Source organism: Juglans regia, chromosome 9 (genome assembly GCF_001411555.2).
Source record: "Juglans regia cultivar Chandler chromosome 9, Walnut 2.0, whole genome shotgun sequence".
Lineage (NCBI taxonomy): Eukaryota > Viridiplantae > Streptophyta > Magnoliopsida > Fagales > Juglandaceae > Juglans > Juglans regia.
Window position 1 is genome coordinate 5268057 of NC_049909.1, and position 14185 is coordinate 5282241.

The window sequence follows — 14185 nt, forward strand, 5'->3', positions numbered from 1 at the left end:
GCCCAAAAATTCCCCCTCCAGGAGTCTATAGTCGTGCAAGGCACTTTTCATTCCATTTTATCACTTCTTTCCCCCGTTCTTAGAGAGAAACCCAAAAGAGCTCTCTCGGGCAGATTTCTGGGTCTTTTTGCATGGCTATTTTCGATCCTTTGTAAGTATTATCTCATCATGACTCCTTCATAAAAGTTGTTCGTATTTGAGTCTAGTTTCCGTGGATATCTTATTAGTCTCATTCCATGCTCATTTGATTGGTCAAAAGTATTTTTAACCATGGAAAGATCATTCCGGGCGTAAAACTAGAGAGTATGTTATGTTTTGGAAGTTTTGACCAAGCTAATGGATATATCTTGGTCCGAAAATTTTATGGAGTGTTGTTAACATATGTTTATGAATGTTCATTAAGTTTTTTTTGCATGAATAAAGCTTTTGATATTAGATTTTCTTAGAGTTAGAAACTTGAAAACTGGAAGTGGAAAAACAGTTTCTGTTTTGTGAAAGTTGGAATATTTCGTGGTTTGATCTTATTCCAAAGGCTTTGATATTTTTATATGATGATCCTAAGCCTCTTATATACATGTTAGGATGTTATTTCGAAGATATTTAGTATTAGTTTTAAATATATGATTTTCTATGCAAGAGGATTTCGGTTAGGCCTAAAATTTGATGTTTGTGAGTTAGATCCGTGTTTTATTAAATTTTAGCCATGTGATTTTAAGTTTGATAGCTGGATCTTCTTTAGGACACATTTGTAAACCATGTGATGTGTTAGTTTGAAGATCACATGTTTCTAAGCCATGGATCAAGAGATTGATCAAAGTTAGTTGGGAAAAACAGTTTCTGTTTTGGACTAAGTTTAAAACCAAAAACTCCAAGTGTTATTTTGTGATTTATGGTGAGTTTTGTTTGATGATTTAAAGCATGGTTGATCTTAGGATGATGTTATGAATATGTTAGAAGTAAGATTTGATTTTTTGGAATTTTTGGAGATGTTTTTATTAAGGTCAAAACTTGTGATTTAAGGGTTTACTTTTTGTTAAAAAGTTTGGATCTTTTTACAAAAAAGTTTGGTGTTGATAATTAGTTTTTTCTTAATGGATATTTTTAAGGGTGTTTTTAAACTTAGGATAGGAAGATCCTTGTTACAAAATTTTGGTTTAATCATGAGTTTTGAATATGGAAGAAATTGCAACCAAAATCAAGAGAAATGATCTATGTAAGTTTCGACCATAGTGAATTTTTCATAGTTGTGATTGGTTTTAAATTTTTCTGAGTTGATATTTGAGTTTGGAACAAAATTTACATGAAGAATGTAAATTTTGGTAATTTTTGGAATTAGGATGTCAAATCGTTAAGTTAGGGGTAAATGGTCATTTGCCCACATGTAGAGGGTAAAATGGTAATTTTACTCTAAGTTGTCTCTTTTCACATTTCTAATTGTTAGTAATTAATTTCTAACTTTTAGAATACCCTTTTACAGTTCCTCGTGTTTCGTGCTTTATTCTAGTAGAACGCGACGATCGAGGTAAGTTAGCTTTTAACTTACTATCAGTTTAATGTATATAAGTGAAAAGTAAGGGAACTAAATTGTATGTATGCATGTTATCATATGTGCCATGCTAAGTCATTACATATTTATCTGTTACACAGAATTTATTCTGTCATGAATTATTCATCTGTTACACAAGATATTCTGTCACGTATTCCTATACATTGCAAATATGTCATGTTAAGTTAAGTATGCCATCTGTTACATGTATTTCATGTCACGTAATATTCACTATCACATGTTACACCATGTTAAGAAATGTTGTTTGTTATATGGTATGACATGTTACGAAATATTGCATGTTACATGTATGCCATGTTATGAAATGTACTCTGTTACATTTATGTCTTGAAGTATGTCATGTCTGTCATATTACGTTCATGTCACGTTATGCTACGTCAAGACTTTTGTCTTTTATGTCACGTCACGTTACGAAATGTCATGTATGCCAGTTAAGTTATTCATGTCAATCACGACCCTAAGTGCTAAGATGGGGTAATATCCTAGTGGAACTTCTTTATTCACGCTGGAGTATCTAAATAGGTGTGAAATTTCCTGGGTTGACGAAGTACAGTCAGCAGGTTGCGAATGGGGCCTAATTAGCTGGTCACCGGAGCGCGTCAGGCACTAACGCCGATGGTGCCACACATTATGTTACGTGTGTCCACAGTAAGTGTGGCACAAACAAATAAGTCATGGGGCCACAACAACTGTGGAGCATGAAGTATGGGGCCACAACAACTGTGGAGCATACACTACGTGAGACACAGCAATTGTGACTCGTAGAATACGTGGGGCCACAACAACTGTGGAGTACATATTAACGCACTCACAGCTGGTATAGAAACCTGTGATGTGATGCAGTAATCGGCAGGGACACACGGCTCAAGAGGACCTGTGTAGCACCCATATGGTCACTTTAATGATTAAGTCTATTGAATAAGATTTTAAGTTAATTAAATGGTTTTATTCTTTTGAAGATATTAAATAAGACTTCATCATTTATTAATGATGAAAGAATATTATATTATAAACTAAAGTTAGTTTAAATAATATTCTATCTTAATTCCTCTAAGTGCTTTTAATTAAGTTAATATTTATGCATTTTCAAATTAGTGTTTTAATTCTCCATCGTTAGATCGTTTTGTAGATCCCCAGACGTTGGGTTTTAGAATAAAACCCCAGCCCCTCTTCCTTCTCCCTCACTTTTTCCCTAGCCCTCTCTCTCTCTCCTCCCTCTCCCTCGCGGCTTGCACTGCACGACACCCCCATGCCCGAATTGCTCCACCCCACAGCCTGGCGCCGCCGTGTGCCGGTGAGCCTCACCTCCGCCATCGCCGGCACCACCTCACTTCGGCGGCCTCCCTACATCGGTCTCCCTCTCTCACGCTCTCTCTTCCTCTCCCTCGGCAGTGCACAACCCAAATGGGCTTCACATTGCTGTGCCGCCATGCACCGTCTAGTGGTAGCTTTGGGAATTCAGCTCCATAAGTCTCGTCGGCCTTGACTGTGCCTCGATTGCTTATTTGAAAACAATAATGTAACTCGGAAGGGAATTCCATAGATTTAAACACATCAAAAGTGACTTGCTTATCGCTGACCCTCAAAATGAGTTTCCCTTACTAGACATCAATTAAGGTTCTCCCCGTCGCATGGAAAGGTCGGCCCAGTATCAAAGGGATCTCTTTATCCTTCTCCATATCAAGCACAATGAAGTCGGCCAGGAAGATGAACTTTTCAACTTTCACCAGTACGTCCTCTATGAGTCCTCTCGGGTATCAACTTTCACCGCTAACTGTAGAGAGATGGTGGTCTGCTTTGCTTTTTTAAGACCTAGTTTCCTGAAAACAGAGAGAGATATTAGATTAATACTTGCTCCTAAGTCGCATAAAGTTTTATCAAAATAGGAATTTCCTATAGTGCAAGGGATCGTTAAACTTCCCAGATCTTTCAACTTAGGTGGCAGCTTCTTTTGTAAAATTACACTACTCTCCTCAGTCAGCATTACAACTCATGCTCTTCCCACTTCTGTTTGTTTGATAATATATCATTCAAAAATTTTGCATATTTAGGCATTTTCTCCAAAGTTTCAAAGATAGGAATATTAATATGCAATTGCTTAAATATACTCATAAATTTAGAGAACTGATTATGAATCTTATTTTTTCTTAATCTCTGCAGAAAAGAAATTGGTGGATCATAAATTGAAGAAGAATAAGTTTCAGATATAAACTCCCTAGATTTCTTGGGTTTTGCAACCCCTTTATTCTCCTTAGTCTTTTCAGCTTGCTAGTTGGTTGTATCCTGCTATGCTTCTTTCACCTCGGACTCGGCTTCCTTCATCTCAGACTCCACATTTTCGACAGCTTCTACATCTTGCTCGATATTTACTGTTTGCGGCTAGTCATATGTTCGCCCACTTCTCAATGTTATGGCTTTTACATGTTCCTTTAGATTGGTCACAATTTTGCTCAGTAAAGTCTCTACCGTCCTTTTGGTAAGCATGTTTGAGAGCTCACTGATTTGCGCCTCAAGATTGCGGATTGAAGCCGAGTTGTTTTGGATTACTATATCGGTCTTTTGCATGTAATACATAAACATATCATCAAGTGTCAGTTTCTTCTCTTGCTGTGGAAACTATTGAGGTGGTCTAGCTGGCACTTGATTATTGCTCCATGAAAACTTAGGGTGATTTCTCCATCCGGGATTGAACGTGTTTGAATAAGGATTGTTTTGACGTTGGAAATTTGAAACGTAATGGGCTTGTTCACAACTCGGTTGGGCAAAAGGATTCTCCACTTGGCAATCTACACTTGAATGATTTCCTGCACAATGATCACAAACAACATTAGTTTGAATAGCATTAGCGTTCATCTTACCTGGTTGTTGTGATAGATTTGCCATCTGCGACGCTAATGGGGGGAAACAGAGTGCAAACCCTTGATAGTTGTTGGATGCCAATTCTTCCAGAAGTTCATATGCAGCTTCATGGGTCTCACTCATTAATGCTCCTCCCGCGGCCGCATCAACCATAGAGTGATTTGTGGGTCCCAAACCATTGTATAATATCTGTACTTGAAGCCAGGCTGTGAGGTCGTGATGTGGACAATTGCGCAATAAATCCTTGTATCTCTCCCACGCCTCATATAATGATTCACCCTTAAATTGGGTGAAGGTAGTAATATCATTCCTTAATTTCGCTGTCTTATCAGAGGAAAATATTTTGTTAAGAATTTTTATGCTAATCCCTCCCTGGTGGTGATGATGCCGGGTGGCAAAGAGTTCAACCAACCTTTTGGTTTTTTCATAAATGAGAAAAGAAAAAGTCTCAATTGAATCGCATCATTTGTCACTCCGTTGTATTCAAAAGTATCATAATTTTCTAGGAAATTTGCAATATGGGCATTAGGATCCTCTTGTGACAGCCCCCCAAACTGGACGGTTTGTTGAATCATTTGAATGATAGCCGGCTTGATCTCGAAGTAATTGGCTTGTATAGCTGGTCTTGTAATACCCCTATTTTAGCATATTTATTTATTTTATGTGGAAGTTTTTTTTAATTAATTTAAATATTATTTTTCTTGTTTTAAAAATTTATCGATTTTTTTCTCGTTGGATTTATTTTATAATTTTTAAGTTGTGAAATTTATTTTGATGTGCTTTGGTGATTTTATTTAATGTTTGTTTTTAAATTTGTATTTTGCTTTAATGAATAATTTTATTGTTGAACTTTAATTGTTATTGTTTTATTTTCTTTTCTTTTTTTTCTTTTCCATTTCTTTTTTTTTTTCTCCCACGCACGACACTACACGGTGCACGTCTATCTCATTTCTTTCTCTAGGGTTTTTCTTAGCACCCGTATTGTAATACCCAGCTCATTCTTCTTACGTACGCTTCTCTCTTCTGACGTATGTTTCGTCTTGATGACGTAAGCAAACCCTAATGGCAGAGATTATGTGATCATCTGCCTTTCTCACTACCGACTGCGAGTCACGTTATGCGTGTCGAACCATGATAGCGTGTCTCGAAAGATATCGTGTGACTTCTAGGGCACGCCCGGTGTTTTAAATATGCTGGAAATATTTATAAGGAGTATTTTCATCACTATTGAATTAATATTTGATCTTAAATACGACAATCATAATATTATTGAAGAGCTCCAAAAATATTACAATTGCCGGAAATCATTTTAATATTATTATTAAAATGATTTCAATTATTTAAGATATTATGATATTTAAATTATGTTGAGAACTTTTATTAAATAAATGGTTTAACCCTTTAAATATGTTAAGTGAGACTTCATCATTCTATTAATGATGAAGAAGTTAGTTTAAAATAATTTACCTTAAAGTGCTAAATGTTAGTTCAAATAAATTATTCGTCGTTAGATCGTTGTGTAGACCCCCAGACGGAAGGACTGGGTTAAATACCCAGACCCCCCTCTTTCCCTCCCATTTCCCCGTAACTCTCTCTCTCCTCCCTCTCTCATTCGGAGTACGAGGTACGCATCCCCTCCACGCCGAAGCCTTCCAACGCACAGCCCGGCGCCGCCATGCGTCGCCAGGCCACACCGCCGGCACCAACGGCTTGCTCTCCCTCCGGCGAGTCCATCCATGCCGACCTCTCCCCCTCACGCTCTCCCTTTCTCCATTTCGGGACTGCACAGCCCGTATGGGCTTAGTGCACGTAGCGCCGCCGTGCGCCGCCCAATGGCTCCACCGCTCCCACGGCGAGCTCCTCTCCCACCGGCCATCATCCTCCACCAAAGCCAGCCCCTATGAAGCAATCCTCCCCCTCCTTCCACGGCAAGTACCCGAAATGGGTCTCTAGCCCATTTCCCACCGTGCGCCGCCGAACGCGGCCACCCACGACCACCATGCGACGCCATGGACCTCCTCTCCCTTTCCCCGAGCTCCTCCATGTGACCCATGGCTAGAAACCCCCTCCTCCACCTCACGGCTCCTCACTCACGCACGCATGGGTTGCACGCCGTGCACCACCGTGCACCGCCACCCATGGCTGATGACCGCGATGTCCAGCCTCCTCAGGCCGCCACCAAGCCAACCCAACCTCCCACGGCCCCGATCTGCCACCCACGAGAGCACACTCTCTCTCACTCTCCCACGGCTTGTCCTCCATTGAATGGCCAGATCTGCCACTGTGAGCCACCGTGGCGCCACCTCGACGCCACCACGAGATTCACCACACCTCATTTAGCCAAGCCCTAGGTCTAAACCATCACTTTATGTGATGGGTAATCACTGCGTGTGATTGACCGCCACTGTACATGGCTAGATCTGCCATGTTATGCTCTTTACCATCATCACAAGGCTATCACGAGCCTTTCCAAGACCACACCTAGCTATCTAAACGCCTAAATAGTCACCGTACGTGAGTTAGCCGCCACGTACGACTCTTCCGACATCATCGGCTATGACGGTCAACGAGCAACGCACGGGTTATCCCGTCGATGGTATAACCCTCTATCCCTTATTAATTATGTTGGATATTGATTAGTTGACTAGGTTGTGGACTGTGCTGTTAGTATTTGGGGAGTTGTGGCATTGTAATGAAGTGTTGGGCATTCTGAGTAGTGAAGTGTTGGGCTTATCTGTATTGTTTGGAGGTGCATTGTGCCGTGTAGTGTACTGTGATGTGTTAGGCGTAATTAGGAAGTGTGCTGTGTAGTGTGATTTGGGAATATGTGCTGTAATGGTGGCATGGTGTATGTGGAATGGATACAGTGCGCACTGAGTGTACTCTGTGTGCCTGTGGCGTGTTGTATATGTAAGGAGTACATGTGGGATGTACTCCATGTGATGGTGAGATACACCATATGGCGGGTACGCCATGATGGTGACATGCCGTGATGTGTATGAAGGGAGTACACGATGGGTGTACTCTGTGTGGGGTATAGTATATGTGAGGAGTACACGTGAAGTATACTCTATGTGGTGGAGTAATGCACCATGTGGCGGATATGCCATAATGGTGATGTGGCATATGGGATGGGAATAGTACACGCTGTGTGTACTTTATGTGTGGTGTAATGCGAGACAAGGAGAGTATATGTAAAATATACCCTCCTGGCGTATTGTGGAACGGGACGAGTACAAGTGGAGTGTACTCAGTGACGTAGTGCATGTAAGAGGAGTACCTGTAGAATGTACTCTATGTGGTGGACGATGCATCATATGGCGTGTATGCCATATTGGTGATGTCGTATGTATGTGGAGCACATGTGAAATGTACTCCATATGATGGGTGATTCACCATATGGCAAGGACGCCATAATGGTGATGTGTCGTAGTGTGTATGAAGAGAGTATACGAGGAGTGTACTCCATGTGATGTAATGATGTACCATATGGCGGGTATGCCATAGTGGTGATATGGTGTGTATGGATGGAGTGCATGTGGAATGTACTCCATATGATTGAGGATGCACCATATGGCGTGTAGGCCATAGTGGTGATGGAGCTTATGTAAAGGGAGTACGAGTGGAACGTAGTCCCTGTGATGGAGTGATGTACCATATGGTAGGTATGCCATAATGGTAACGTGGTGTGTATGAAGGGAGTATACGTGGAGTGTACTCCACGTAGCAGCGACACTCCGTGTGGCGTGTCGTAGAGATAAGGATGGTTATGTGATTTATGGGCGTGGAATGTGATGGATAGCGTCGAGAACTGTGAAACAGTGTCCCGAAGTAGTTATGGTGTAGCTTGTAGTCTGAAGTGACAGGTGTCACTGTGATGGACTTATGGCCAAGAATATGCGCAAAGTAGTGGAACAAGTATAAGAGTACGCAGCGGAAGCATGACTGGGCAACGTCACAAAGTGACGTGGTTATTGGAAGTCATGCTTATGATGGGTGAAGTGTTGAAGTGTAGAAATGGCGAAACGGGAACGTGACGAGATGTCACGATGTGACGGGAGTACGTGAGGAACCGTACTCGTGATGAGTCAGGAGTGATGTAATAGAATGTTAGGTAACACGACAAGGTCACGGTGTAGCACTGGAGCAATCTCGGGCTATATAACGTGACATGAAACGTAGTTATGAATGGAGTCTTGTCGTGTTAAGTGTTGGGATGAACTGTCAAAAGGGACGGGTAGCGTGAAGAGTCATGCTAGCCGGGTTAAAAGAAGATTGGTATTGGAGTATGGCCCTTGTCCCTACGAGCAGGTGATCAACGTGTTATATACGTTGATCTTAGGTGATAAAGGGGTAAGGTACCTGTGTAACATGGTGAGAGACACGTGCCGGACGGATTCACCATATGTAATGGGTAATCTGTCATGAGCATAGTTGCACGGTACTTAAGCCTCAGAGTTGGCTTAGAGCCATGTGTCTTTATGGATGGGAATGAGGATTTAGTGTGGGCCAAGATGCATGAAGATAGTGACGGATGCATCGTTAGGATTGAGATGTGTGATTTCATCGGTCGGAATCATGCGTCGAATGTGGTTGCAAGAAGAGTAAGACGAATGTCCTAATGTCTTAATCCTAAGGTGAATAAGGGGTTCACTTTAGTGGATGAGCACTCGAGACAAGATTTTGAGTTGGAAGTTGTGGTGACCATAAGTGGTCCCCGAAGGATCTAACATAGTGAAGGGCACATAAGTGCACGGGATAGAAGGAGAGTGTTCTAAGTATAGCGTGGTTCTATTTATAGTTTAAGTTACTTATGCATTAGATAGAGAATGATGCTAAGGTTATGTGTATGCATGTAGGTTGCCATCTGACAAGCACGTGAATGGACTGAATGACATGCAAGTAACATGGAGTCCAGGTAAGTGTTACGTTCATACTCTTCTAAAGTTATCAAAGATACAAGAAACGCTTTTCCTTTAAAATGCTCACGAAAAGACTAAAGACGTTTTAAGAAAGAAAATGCTAAATGTTCAAAAGTATAAGTATGTACGGCCCCTCATTGGCAGCCCCTTTTTATGCACCCAAAAGTATTAATTGTACGCATGTGAATGGATGACTATACGTTGTATCTATTGTATGTATTTTCTAAAAAAAAATCCATAAACTGATGAAGATGCATGAAAGGCATGAAAGCAGATGCTTTTGTGAATCCTACGAACCGATGCTCTCATGTGCACCACGAGGTGATACTCGCGGATGCCATGATTGACGACGTTCAAGGTGACACTTATAGGATGCCACGGAAGCTAACGCTTAAGCCCATGTATGTTCTTTGTTAAAGAGAAGATAGAACCGAAATGAAATTGAAAAAGAAAACGGAAAGACCATTTTCGGGCTTACGCCCCAAACGATATTTTCTCACGAAAAGAAATGTTTTCTCACGAAAAGAAAGGACTGTTAAAGGAAAGAACGAACGAATGAAAAAAAAGAAAGAAAGAAACGAAAGCATGAATGTATGAAGACACGTAACGGCCACATGACATGAACGAAAGGGTACCGATGAATGGGCAGATTGCAATGCCGGGTAAGTAGCGCTGGAAGTGCACCCAGTGCTGCCCTCTATGAAAAAGGGGTTCCAACCCGTGGCCACGGGCGGAATCCGGGTCCAAAGGAAGACCGCTAACCCCAAACACACGGGGCGTAATTGTGTGTACTGGCCTATGAAAGCGATAAGAAAGAATGGACGTAAGCACGCACGCACGAACGCACATGTATGCACAAGAGCACAAGAGCACGGGCTCTTTAAGAAATGAAGGCACTGACGGGGGAATCGTTTTACGACGAGAAAGCCCTTTTTAAAGTAAAACCCCGTACAGCGACTCTTGACGAAATGAAGGCACTGACGGGGGACACGTTTAAAATAAAGAAAAGCCCCGTCCAGTGACGTTTTCAAACGAACGCACACAAGACACGTAGGCACGCACGTAATAGTATGTACGAATGATGAATGCATGAATGAAAACCTATGTTGTTATATTCTAACCGTATGAAGTAATGCTTACGAGTCTTCGACTCATTTTAGTTTTTATGCATGTCCCTCCCCCTCACAGGAACTGCACGATCAGGACGGACACGGCCCATGGAGAAGAGCACGGAAGTCTAGGCACGAGTTTTAAACGTACGAGGCCTTTTTATTATAAGATTTATGTTTTCCGCTGTAACCCTCTTTTATGATCAAAGCACATTTTATTTATAAACGTAGAGTCTCGCACCCTGGGGATGCAAGTGAAAAGTTTTAAACAGGACGGTAATTCCCGTCATCCTTTTTATAAAAATATTTTAGAAAAAGTCCCACCACAAGGACGGGCGTTACACGTATAATTTTACACTTTCATCCAGACCTTCGAAACTGCCTTGTATCCTCGCTGCATCTAGCCTCCAGAGATCACCATCATGCAGCCCCTCCTAGTTTGACGCCAACCTCCTTTTCCACGTACGTAAAAGCGATGCCACCGTTAGCGTCCTTCGCCAAGGCTCAACGCCTTTCTGTGCGCCATCGTGTCCGTCTCGGCCTTAGCCTTAGCAGCATGCCATTACCGTGAGAGCGTCCCTCTCATACAAGGAGGTTAGCAACTGCGGGCAACCATTGTGCCACGTGAGACGCTGAGCAAGCGGATCGCACGACAAGAGACTCGCCCGCGCACGGCCAAAAGCCATCCTGCATCTTCACGGTTTTACCCAACCGTCTCCTGGAAAGTGCAGCCTCCCAAGGAAGTCAAGTCACCGCTTGCTCCTCCTCAACGCTGCCTTACGCCGCCACCGTGACCCAGCCGTGAACACGTAGCCTTCGATAGCCATCCCGCAAGCCTCTGTTTTTCACTCCCGAAATAGAGGATGTTTCTCCTCCTACCATGAGCCATTGCAACCTTTAACCACCGTGAGCTTCTTCACGTTGCGGCTCCAGAAACCGCCGGCGCCGCCACACCGTATCTCCCTCTCTGTTTTCTGTCTCTCACGTTGGTTTACTCTCCCGTAAGCTCTCTCTCACCATGCATCTCTCTCTCTCTTTCTCGTCCAGTGCATAGCCACCGAGTGCACCACCTCCCGTCGCACGCCGCGCTGTCGCACTTCACCATCTCGGTGAGTCCCTGCCGCCGCTGCATGTTTTTCGTTTATTCTGTTGTTTGTTTATCGTCTGCTTTACGTATAGGGTGTTTATATATATATTTATATATATATATATATATGTGTGTGTGTGTATATTTATAAGTAAAGTTTTAACTTGGGCACTTACTAGTTTTAACCTAATATATATTAGGAAAGTTCACGGTTTGAGTTTTCGGCTGAGAAGTATTTTTGTGTTGAGTTTATATTTAAATAGATTTTTGTTTTAAGTTTCAATAAATATTGTATTGTATTTTAATAATATTGTTAGTTAAAGTAAGTAAATCTATTTTTCTTAAGAGGTGAGCTTTTCATGATTTATTTTAGGACAGGTTTATTAACCAGTGTATTCTTGTTAGTTATAAAATATTGTTGGTATTTTAGATATTTTGAATATTAATTTTTGTTGAGTTCTATAATTATCATAATACTTATTCGAGAAATTTTCTTCTCCAGTATGAATTCGATTAAGTGGATATTGATGGTCTTAGAAAATGTTGGTATTTTAGGTATTATGAGAATTTTAGGTTTGAGGTTCTTAAAATAGGTTCTTTTAGCATTTTTAAGTTTTAAAAACGAAATACGTGGTTGGTTGGAAATTTATGGAAGTTATGTGATTATTTTATAGGTGACGATTAATATTTATTCGGTATTTTTTAGGAAAATTCTGAAAAGCTAAGAAGTTCAGGTAAGCAGGGTTCCTATGCTATACTTTGCATTAAAATAAAATGAACTGAGGTCCTTTTTGAAAAATGTGCATGTTTTGTTATGAAAAGAAATCTGAAAACAACCTCAGATAATTGTTCTGCATTACTCATGAGATTCTGTTTAAGAAGAAAGTATTTTCTGTCATGACTGGTGTATACATGAGCTTATTTCTGACATTCTGTTTCTGAACTTTGAAAAAGAGAGCGAATATGAAATTTTGTACATAAAGTAAGTTTTGTGATCTGATTCTGTTCCTTTCTGTACTCTGTTATGATGTGGCATCTGAAAAACCTTTGACATGACTTTCTGACTCTGATTCTGACTCTGATATAGTGATTCTGATTCTGTTTTGCTCTGATATGTGGGCCTGTCACTGGATATAATAGTGACCTCTGGCCCGCCACGGGATATAATAATGGTTTTCTGTTCTGAGTGCAATCGCTTTGGTAACACGGTGATTTATGTTCTGCTTGACTTTCCGCAGGATGCACAACCCTACCACGGGGGTTAAACATGGTCTCTGTTCTGATATGATATGATAAGACGAAGTTGTTCAGTCATGTTGTGCCAAAGGAGTCTTTGAATAAGAAAAGTTGGTTTCTGAATATGAAATATTTGAGAAGTCGCTCTGATTTTCTGATAATTTGTATTTTTTTGAGATTTGCATATTGATTCTGAAATGTTTTGTTTCTGCATTCTGAACTCTGTGAAAATGCTCATGTTTACACACTAGTATATGTCCTCTGCTTACTGAGTTGTTGATAACTCACCCCTTATCTCCATTCATTTTTGAGATGATTTTTGAATAGACCAGCTAAGGATCAGGATTATGGAATATCGGTAAGATGATTATTTAAGCATAGTGGATTACTCATAGAAGATTTCTGAGAAGTGGTGGATTTTATTAAGAGACTTTGTAGTATTCTGATGACGTTATATTTTGGAGTCTATAAATTTGTTGATGAATTGTGAGTTTTAAGTTATAGGGAGTAACTCTTTGATCCCTACGGGACCGGAGCGTTATAGTTGGTATCAGAGATAGGTTTGAATTCTGCATACTATAAACCTTGGAGGTTTAGATATCTGTGGGTTTAGGAAGAAACTTCAGATTTGAGGTGAGAAATCCTAGGACTAAGAGATGATGAAATTTGTATTTAAGGTTTTAGAATCTGTTAGGCTTTTAGGCTTATATTCTAGGAAATTTGAGGTATTAAACTTTGTAAATTTCAAGAACCGATCTTCATGACGTTTAAGGTCTTAGATCCTTTCGGTTTTTAATGGAATGTAGAAAATGATTTTGATAAGATTTAAGGGTTAGATTTTATAGGTGCAAATAAGCTTGATCAAAGGCCAAGTTTGAAGTTCCGTAGACTCAGATATATGAGGTCTTGAAATTTTGGACTTTAGGAAATAAATTTTTGAATTGGGGTTTAGAATTCTACGAACTACAAGTAACAGATTATTGATTCGTGATTTATAGCTTAAGTAGTAGTTATATTTTTCGTGCAGTTATTACTTTATTATTTTTTCTTCCTTTGAAACGTTTAACCAAGGATGAGTCTTCCAGGATGGCTGCTCGACGTCGTGTTCGAAGTCTTGGGGGCTTGAATGCAGGAAATGAAGAGGACGGATGCACCATTGAGCAGTTCAATCAGATGCATCCTCCCACTTTTGATGGTCGTGGCGACCCGACCCTAGCTGAGGATTGGATCCAGGACATTGAGGAGATACTCATTGTCTTGAATTGTACTGACAAACAGAAAGTATTGTACTCTGCCTTCAAGCTGACCGGTGAGGCTAAATGATGGTGGATATCAGAGAGAACCATCAGGGAAGCTGATGGGAGGGGAGTGGTTAGCTGGCCATACTTCAAGCAAATTTTCTTTG

General features: G+C 40.8%; 1 non-coding gene across 1 annotated transcript; it reads left to right on the forward strand.

The window, feature by feature from the left end:
- Positions 1-4637: 4637 nt before the first annotated feature.
- LOC118349538 lies at positions 4638-4744 on the forward strand. Its single transcript, XR_004802493.1, has one exon. It is a non-coding gene; the product is annotated as a small nucleolar RNA R71 (small nucleolar RNA).
- The last annotated feature ends 9441 nt before the right edge of the window (positions 4745-14185 follow it).